Below are 9,240 nucleotides of genomic sequence, written 5' to 3' on the forward strand. Positions count from 1 at the left end.
TTTATATATATATTATATTATATAATATTATTTTATTTTTAATTAATTAATTAATTAATCTATTTATTTATTTATTTATCTTTTTTGAAAGTTAATTTCATATTACAATAGTAGAGGACAATATATAATGGGAAAATAGGAAAAAAGAAAAAGCAATGGCACAAGTCGCTTATTGACATTATGAGCACCATGTCTTAATGTATTAAAGCATGTGCTCTAACTGCTAGGCTATGGCTCTAATAACATTAATTTGTGAATGGTGTTCACATTTATAGATTATTTTTTTATATATATGTATCATTAAATGTGCATGTACAGTGACCCTTTCCACACTGCTCCATTTTGTCACAAAGAGTTGGAGGCACTTTCACTGGCATTTTAGCTTGTTTAGATTTGCACCATGGTGGTCCCTGTCAAAATCAGCCTCCGGAGCAAATCCGATCACATGTCCCTCCCACACCGCGCACCTGCGTCTGATCAAGACATTTATACACCACAACGTCACCGAAACTCTCTGACAGGAAATAAACAGCTTAGGGGTACCGGAGTTATGGAGAAACTATACGACGGCTGATATAAACAATGGTGCGCTGCGAGAGTTTTGGACAGCAGTGGATTAGAATTGGGTCAGTGATAGTAACACAGGATCCCCTGGTGAAAGTGGTACTGGGGTCCACAAGCCTCTTGAGTCTCTGCAAATCTCTGTCCTGAATATGAAGACCAGGGCAGATAGAGGAACGGTAGCGTGTGCGCGCGGCACATTACAACCTTATCCAATGTTACAGCTGGTGATTACAGTTTACTCTTTATTCGTGTTATTGCTGTGTTATTTTGGCAACATTTTAGTATAGGGACCAATTCTCATTATTAACTAGTTGCTCATTAGCATGCTTATTATTAAAATATTGGCTGTTTATTAGTACTTATAAAGCACATATTCTGCATGACCATTTTCTACATCTCTAATACCTAAACTTAACAACTACCTTCCTAACTATTAATAAGCAGCAAATTAGGAGTTTATTGAGGCAAAAGTTGTAGTTAATGGTTTGTTAATAGCGAGAACTGGACCTTAAAATAAAGTGTGACCGTTATTTGTATGCGTTTTAAATGGGCCAAAATATGTGTAATTTTATACACTGACACAACATAAACTTATAATTTCTTCAAAAGGAGTGTGTTCTGAAATGCATGGCGCAACACTTCATTTTTTTATGTATCTATATCTATTAATTAGTTCCAAATCACATTGAAATTCAATTCAAACATACAATGAAACCTCCTTTATGATGAGCATGGTTAATTACGGTGTTAAAATTTATTTTGATACTTTTTGGGGGAGGTATAAAGTTGATAAAAAAAATACATTTAAAAAACCGTCAGCGTGATACAACTGTCCAAATATTATACAGAAGAAAAAAAAAAGGATAATTCTTGAGAAGAAAATGTAATTCTTACTTAATTACATAAATTAGTTCTTAGTTTAATTAATTAATTCTTAGGTTTTTAAGTTCTTAGTTTTATTAATTAATTCTTAGGTTTTTTTCCCCCATGTGGTGTGATCAACATGTAGAATAGAATAAAAACAAAACAGGAAATAATATTGTAGAGAAGATATGTCAGTTAATACGTTTTTTTTAAATATCAGAACATTTGACAAAACAAAGTCAGTTCAGGTACTAAATTGTCATGTGGTGCAACTCCCCAGAAATTAGTGATATTTATGATATATATAAATAATTAATTATATTTGTTAAAAACTTTTAAAAAAACAGAAAAATATATATTTTTATAAATAATAATAATAATAGGTAATTAAGATGTGTGCACATGTATTCAAGGTGTAAAGAAAACATGTTAATTTTTACTTGATGGTTACACCACATGACATAAATTTTTCTTTTGAAAATGACGTAAACGTTTTTAAAAACCATATGAAACAAACAAAAATACAAAGAGTCAATTTTTAACATTTGGTGCAAGTTTTAAACTAGATTTGTAAGACTTTTCCTTGGTTTTTACATGGACACTCTCACTGACCCATATACAAACCATGTGTCTTCATGCATTTTTCTGCACAATCTTTCACATGCGCAAATGCATGCCAACCCTGAATTACCAGCACACACATATAAGACATCAACCAATGAATATACTGTAACAGAGTATATGATGCTACAAACAGGACAAGGAAAGAGAAACATGAAAGAGTGTGCAGGAAAAAGGAAGAAATGTTGGCAAGACGAGTGTGAACCAGAGAATCTGTGGCAGGTTTGGTTTTCTTAGACCTCTCACCTTGCGTGCTACCACGTTGTTGCCTCAGTAACGTGGAGGAATTTCTGACGGGGAAAAAACAAAAGGCCAGCTCTCGGAAAAGAAGAAAAAAGTGACTGAGAGGCTGAGAAAAAAAGCGAAGAGGGAAAAAGCAAAGCACTGGTCAAACAGAACCATATGGGAGAGTGTGGGGCTGGCTTTGATCTTGGCCCACCGCCTGATTGATGCTGCGCATTTCATTTCCTCGTCAAGGCCGTGACATAATGTTTCACTAAGACTCGAGACCCCTCACTCTCCTCCTCCAGCGCTCTTCTCTTTCCTCATCTCGATCCCCTCGTGCCTCTGATTCACCCTGTTGCCACCTCACCGTCGAAGGTTCGGGGACGAAAAAGTTCGTGCCTCGCTAAAGAACACGTCCGTCAACACGGCATAACATTCCGGGCTTTGAAAGGACCATCAAACGCGACATGAGAGAAAGATGTGGTCGATACACGACCTGGGATGAGTCTTTCCATATCTGAAGGTGGACATCTGCGAGGCTTGTTTGATACGGCTGCGATGACCTCACTGTTGCTAGCATGTGAAAAAAGTCGTGTCATAGATGAAAGACCATTGCAATCTGTGTTTGTGAGTTTGTTGCTACTACAATGACAATGCAGACATAACAAACGTCCTTGTTAAGCCTCTATAAATTAACGCTGGTATTAGAACATAATGGGATCAGATGAAAGTGCCAAACACTTGCAATGGCTTCGAAAATATCATTGTAGAGCCTTTGGCTGCATCGGATTTTTTTCATTTTGAACATTGATCTCCTAGCTGCGAGTTGCGAAAAACTATCAAAACTAGAGATGTTTTTGAAGATACCTTGGAAGGTGTCCAAGATATTTGTGTCCAAGAGAGAGATTTGACTGACAACTCTCGGAGGGATTGGCATGGTAATGTACATGACAATTTTATTGTGTTTGGTCTTGGCGGAATAGATCTGCTACGCTGCTGCTGCAAGTACAGAGACTTGCTACTGCCAACACATCCTGTTTTCTTAATCCCGCTCCCGCTGAATTTTTGGCCTGCTCCCGCAAACATTCTAATATTGAATGTAATTTTCTCGCATCAGGGAGCCGCTATCAATATGCTGAGTATTTAAATCACTTTGGATGAAGCTTGTGTTGGATGCAGGGTTGCCAAATCCACATTTTTTTGCACGGAATTGGGATTATTTTAAACAGTGGGTTAATTTTCATAAATTACATTTGACTGAAATGCTTGTATTGAAACATTTTGCATTCTACCTATGATAAAACTGGTAGATGTTAAAGGGGTCATACGACGTTGCTAAAAAGAACATTATGTTGTGTTTTTGGTGTAATGCAATGTGTTTATGTGGTTTAAGGTTCAAAAAACACATTATTTTCCACATAATGTACATTATTGTTGCTCCTCTATGCCCCGCCTTTCTGAAATGCTTCGATTTTTACAAAGCTCATCGGTCTGAAAAGCAAGGTGTATGCTAATTGGCCAGCAATCCAGTGCGTTGTGATTGGCCGAATTCCTCAAGCGTGTGACAGAAATGTTATGCCCCTTACCATACTGTGATGCCGTGTCCCGGCGTGACGAGACAAAAACATTAAAACCCATTATAAACGAGGCATCTGTTGCATCCAGTGGGGACATAATTACTGATTATAATGACTTATACTGTCTTTGTACGCGTTGCGTTGCGCATCGCGCCGCGTAAACATAAAACCATGTCTGCATTTGTGATCGGAGAAATGACAAACAACAAGCGCTACTCTACACTGCTCAAAACTGCTCGCGTTTGAATCGTCAGTGGCAAATCCTTTATATATAAAAACGTGCTTACAGACTGTGAGTAAGAAGCGCCAAACTGTCCTTGCAAAGTTGGAACTGCCTCACTTTATAGAAACAGCCTTTGTGACTCATTGTAGGCTACTCTGCAGGTTCAGGAAACAGTCCTCGTCCTCCATAAAATGTGCTGCACACATCTGAATATTTCGAACGGCTGGTGGGCTGAGTGAGTGGCGGCCGGCGGGCTTGAGAACGGCGCGGCCGGTGGATTCGACGAAGGAGCGGCCGGCGGGCTTCCAGCAACCACATGTGACGACCCCAGGATGGACTCCGCTTCGTCCACGGTGAAAGCCGATCCAGCGATCCACAGCGTGAAGTTGATGTATTTCCACAGCAACCAGCACGGATCAGCTCCAGACATGACGAAGCAGATATCGTCCTCTTTTGGAAGACCAAACAAAGTAGATTCACGAACAGCTTGTAACACTCCAAAGAGAAAGGACAATTTGAAATTGCATCATATGACCCCTTTAAGTTCTGTGAAGGATGACCACTGGTAGGAAGCCTTTTAGCTGTGTTTAAGATCAATCTGCATAACAGTGACTTTAGGAATGGAAATGACATGTTTTGAGTTTTGATATTTGGGATATGGCCATTGCACTACTTTGGGGGGTACTTAACCCCCCTCAAACCCAACAAGCCACCCCCTCCCCTCCCCCGTCTGCATCCTTTTTTTTTTAAAACTAAAATATGGTCACCCTAATTAAGGGATCTAAAATATGGCCAGAATAAGGCATTAATATGTCCTTTATGAGTACCAATAAACAGCCAATATGCTAGAAACAGGCATGCTAATAAGCAACTAGTTAATAGCAAGAATTGGTGCCTAAAGTGCAGGGTATAAGCAGATGAATTGCAGCATTATGTTTTCAATCAAAGTTACAAATGTGTTTTTCTTACACAATCCCAAAATGAAGGTAGTGACAATCTGTTGTCCTTCTTCTTGTCTTCCCTCAAGACTGACCTTCACTCACCTCTCTCCTCCACCTCCACACATCTGGGAGCTATTTCCTCCCCAAAGGACTCACTTCCTGTGGGCAGCCGCTTAACATGGAGGTGTTTCTGCAAGAGGTCATGGTGGGATCATAGAAAAAGGTGAGACTGATTCAGTTCCAGGTCATGAGAAACCTATGCCTGACCTGTACCACAAGACAAAAAGGATGTTTTATTTTTAAAGCAAAAGTGCAAAAAATAAATCCCATCATTATTTACTCACCCTCATGTCATTCCAAACCTGTTTGCTGTTATTTAGTCTGTGGAAAGTTTGAAGAATCTTCACAGACCTTTTAGTTGACAAAATCACCTAAGAACAATATGTATGAATAACCCTTAGTTTGAAAGCATTTAGTTTGCGTAAGTGTCCACTATCAAATCAGCGGTTGACAGAACATTTATTCCAGGGGTCTCAAACTCAAATTGGCTGGGGACCATTGCTGTGATTGACACCTCATAGGAGGGCCATTTTAGCATTCAAGCACAACAAGAAAGTGGAACATTTCTGAAAATTTACTTAACATTATTTCTAATTTACTTCAAATTCCATTGCTAAAATATTTTTGTCAAACTTAACAAAAAATGTAAACAGCAGTGTCTCTATCGTTGTTATAACAGTATATATTAGTTTTTAACAGGTAGTGCAAATATTTTTTAACTTAAATAACTTAAAACCTCGCACTCAACTAACAACATTGCACTGAACAAATGCAAACCCTGAATACATTTGTACACTATTCTATTTCTTGCCAGACACCTGGCAGCGCTTCTGCTCACACAACTGAGCCATGTTTGCCCTGATGGAGGTCACAGTTGAAACTCTGAGTACAGCTTCAAGATGGGCATCACTAAGCCTGGACCTGTACTTGCATTTATTGAAGTTCATAGTTGAGAAAAGTTTCTCACAAAGATATGTGCTTCCAAAAAAGCACATTACCCGAGTGAACACTTTGGACAGCTCTGGGAAGCATGGAGGTAATTCTCTCAAAAACTGTCCAGTCTTGTCTGCTTGTCCCTGAGCCTCTCTGAATTTAGTTTTTAGCTCACTGTTGCACTGCAAGTCAATAAGTTCCATTTGCAACAAACTTGGGACACTCTCCACATCAGCTGAGGAGGGGTCTGCAAACAGCTGGAAAGTGTCACGATGTGCCTTGAGGTCAGCAAAACGCTGATTAAATTCCTGCAGTAGGTTTTCAATAGCAGAGGCATATTCATCACCATTGAATGCTGTGCCCTCCTCCACAAGAGATCTGCATGTTGGGAAATGACTGAGGTTTTTTGCATTATTCATATATCCATAAGTATACATAAATACTGACTTTTATGAAATTAAATATCCTAACGCTTACTCTGATTCTGACCTCATATATTCTAAAACCAGCTTAAATTTGAGTCGAAATGCCAAAGGCATCATAAACTTGATCTTCATTAGCTGACCTAACATCAAAATAAAGCGAAGTCCCAAGGCACAGGCAAAGTTTTAAAGATCTAAACAGAACTGTAAATTCTGATGGATATTGCATAAATAGCTTTGGGCTTTTGTTCCGCACACGCGGAATTTCCTTAAATTCGTTTTGAAGCTGCGTCTCCAAAGGACCTTTTAATGTCAGCATGGGCATCTGGTTTCTGCCCAATTCAAGATGGGTTCTTTTCATTCATGTCTTATGTAAATGCTATTGAACAAAAATAACTGCCAGGCCGGAGGATTCTTCCAATAACCCCATCACACCATATGCCCACTCTCATCTTTACTGCTCTTAATTCACATCACTAATGCATCACTTCAATCTTTCAGCAATGAGGCTGATGAGTACAACTGTGTCATAAACACAACATCTCAGCTAGCACAAGGCTAGAACAGAAGATTTATTCACATTAAAAAACGGTTCATGTTTTTAACAAAATTATTGTATATGTAATATTGTATAATATAATAACAATATGGCATTTTGCAAATCACATTTTCTCTTAACATATGCAATGGAACTAGCACTAATTTAATAACTACCAAAAACTATCCAATCTGATATCCCCAAAACAGGGCTGTCAATTGAATGTTAATTTACAGTGATTAATTATATTTAACACATACACAAACATTAAAATGAGTGTAATTAATCATGTCAACTGACCCTGAAAATTCCATGAGGAATCCCACCATCAGAGCAATTAGTCTAAACAATGTTGCAGCCATCAGTTAAAAAAATTAAATTAAATAAAATCACGTATTCGCCCTCATGTTGTTCCAAACCTATATTGCTCGTATTCTCCTGTCAAACACAAAAGAAGATCATTTGAGAAATGTCTCAGTGTTTTTTGTCCATACAATGGAAGTCAATAGTAACCAACATCATTCAAAATATGCAAAATCAACTCATTTTGGATTTGGAAGGACGTGAGGGTGATTAAATGATGACTTTGGGTGAACTATACCTTTAAGTGCATTTTACAAACCTCTAATGACCAAGTCTGACATACAAGACACCATCAAACAGGCTAAACTATAAAGAATGAACGCAGCATTGTTTCCCTGAATGCATTGCTGCCTAGTGCACCTTTGTTTCAAATTGTTTTATTACAGCCTAATTAAATTTAAGAGGCAGAACTGTGTGGTAGGTTGTGGGGAAAGGCATGATCCGCTGGGCTCATGTTTGTTCCTGTGGGAGGAGGGGAGCCAGAAGTTGATTTAATAGCATTTCCACTTCAAAGTAGCCATTATTGCTGGGTTAGGGTCCCCTATTACCTGCACAACCCACGGATGCTTTAACAAGCACTGAGGAAAGGAAAGGCCTCTTTGAATACTGAACCTCTGTTACAACTGGGTCTAAATGGGAATTACAATTCCATCCTTATTATAACTGTGGCTTATTCACACAAAACTTATTTGCTTTTTAAGTCATAGTAAAGACCTCCCAATGACTTGAAATTAAGCCAATGATATTTATTATTGACTAACCCTAATTCAGTGCCTATCCCTAAACAGAGTCTGTAGTTTAGTGTGTAGCTTTCCTCAGTTGGGCCACAATATACTAGTTTTTTGGGCCACAATTTTCAGTTTTTACTTTGTGGGAACCTTTGGACACACATAATGAAGTCCACATCGAAAAACTGCGGTTTTGTTTTACTTTAAACCTGAAAATAAACCAAACATGAAGAAATATTTAGAAATCCTATGTGCATTTCTTTGCACAGACGAGCAGATGTTCTCGCTTCCACTGAAGCACAAGATGCTCGCTGGATCATTATCAAATCATGATTGTCAAGTTTTGTTCATGTCAACTTAAATACAGCTGTCATTACAGCAGAGGAGTCACAAACCAAATACTAAGGTATTCTGAAATTCCAAACTCAACTTTACTTATTGTTACATTGATAATATAATTTTGCAAGAACTGTATTATTAGTAGTAGTATTATTATTACATTAAAAATGAGTGCAAGGCATTTTCACAAGTGTTCTCAGACTTTTGGACCCCACATACAGAATTTCTTTCTGTCTTTATGTCATCCACTATAACAGTTCTAGTCATACAGAAAACAGCAGATTAAAGAGATGTTACAGAAACAGTTATTCTTTCAGTGTGTGTTGTAATGCATCAGATATGTGTTAGACCACAAGATGGCAGACATGCATGACACTGAGAGTGGTGTTCTGCCTGGTGCCTTCGCTCCCAGCTGTTCCTTAACTCCCAATTCTGTGAAGAAAATGTACTTAGGAATATACACCAATTTCAAGATGCTGATTGTTAATATGAAACAGGTTTTTTTTTTTTTTAAATAAGGACCTTGGTAAAATGAATGAATATCAAATCAAAACAAATACAGATTCTGAGAAATCCAAAAACGAAACTATCTCAAATACAGCTTGTTATTTTGATAACTTGTATTCCACAGCAATAAAAGTTTTGATTGATATGAATGTGAGTAGATGATGAAAAATAAAATATTCCACTGAAACTCATTTCATTTTCATTTCAAACCGAGAGCGCATGTCAAATGGAATTTAGCATGATGCCTATAATTAAACCTGATGCACAGGTTTGCATAGGTAGATTTGCACTGATATACACTCTAAAAAATGCTGGGTTAAATATAACCCAGCGCT

Source organism: Sinocyclocheilus anshuiensis, unplaced genomic scaffold (assembly GCF_001515605.1).
Source record: "Sinocyclocheilus anshuiensis isolate Anshui unplaced genomic scaffold, SAMN03320099.WGS_v1.1 scaffold130, whole genome shotgun sequence".
Lineage (NCBI taxonomy): Eukaryota > Metazoa > Chordata > Actinopteri > Cypriniformes > Cyprinidae > Sinocyclocheilus > Sinocyclocheilus anshuiensis.